The sequence below is a fragment of the Nannospalax galili genome, unplaced genomic scaffold (genome assembly GCF_000622305.1).
Source record: "Nannospalax galili isolate Female #2095 unplaced genomic scaffold, S.galili_v1.0 scaffold264, whole genome shotgun sequence".
Lineage (NCBI taxonomy): Eukaryota > Metazoa > Chordata > Mammalia > Rodentia > Spalacidae > Nannospalax > Nannospalax galili.
Genome location: NW_008352391.1, coordinates 1,654,786 through 1,655,604, shown reverse-complemented (window position 1 = coordinate 1,655,604; position 819 = coordinate 1,654,786).

Genomic DNA, 819 nt, shown 5'->3' with positions numbered 1-819 from the left:
AAATATCAGTGGCCTCAACTCCCTGTCAAAAGACAAAGGCTAGTGGAATGGATTAAGAAACAAAACCCATCTTTCTGTTGTCTTCAAGAAACTCATCTCACTTTCCAGGACAGATGCTATCTCAGAGTGAAAGGATGGAAAAATTATACCGAGCAAACACTAAGAAAAAAGCAGGCATAGCAATTCTAGTATCTGAGAAAATAGACTTTAAACTAAAACTAATCAGAAGAGATAGAGGGCCACTTCATTCTGATAAAAGGAGCAATGAATCAAGAAGATATTACAATCATGAACATATATTCACCAAACTGTGGTGCACCCAACTTCATAAAAACAATACTACAGAACTTTAAGACCCGGATTAATCCCAACCCATTAATAGTAGGGGACTTCAGTACCCCACTGTCTCCATTAGATAGGTCAACAGGGCAGAGAGTTAACAGAGAGACGTTTAAATTAAACTATACCATATATCAAATAGACTTAACAGACATCTACAGAGTATTCCACCCAAGCACCAAAGGACATACTTTCTACTCAGCACTCCATGTAACCTTCTCCAAATCAACCATATACTGGGGCACAAAACCAACCTCAACAAATTCAAAAAGATTGAAATAATTACATCCATTCTATCAGACCACAATGCAATAAAACTCACAATCAACACCCAAAGAAGCCCTAAACACTACATGAACACATGGAGATTAAACAACACACTCCTGAATGATGAATGAGTCAAAGGAGAAATTAAGAAAGAAATAAAAGTATTCCTGGAACTAAATGAAAAGGACAATACAACACAACAAAATCTTTGGG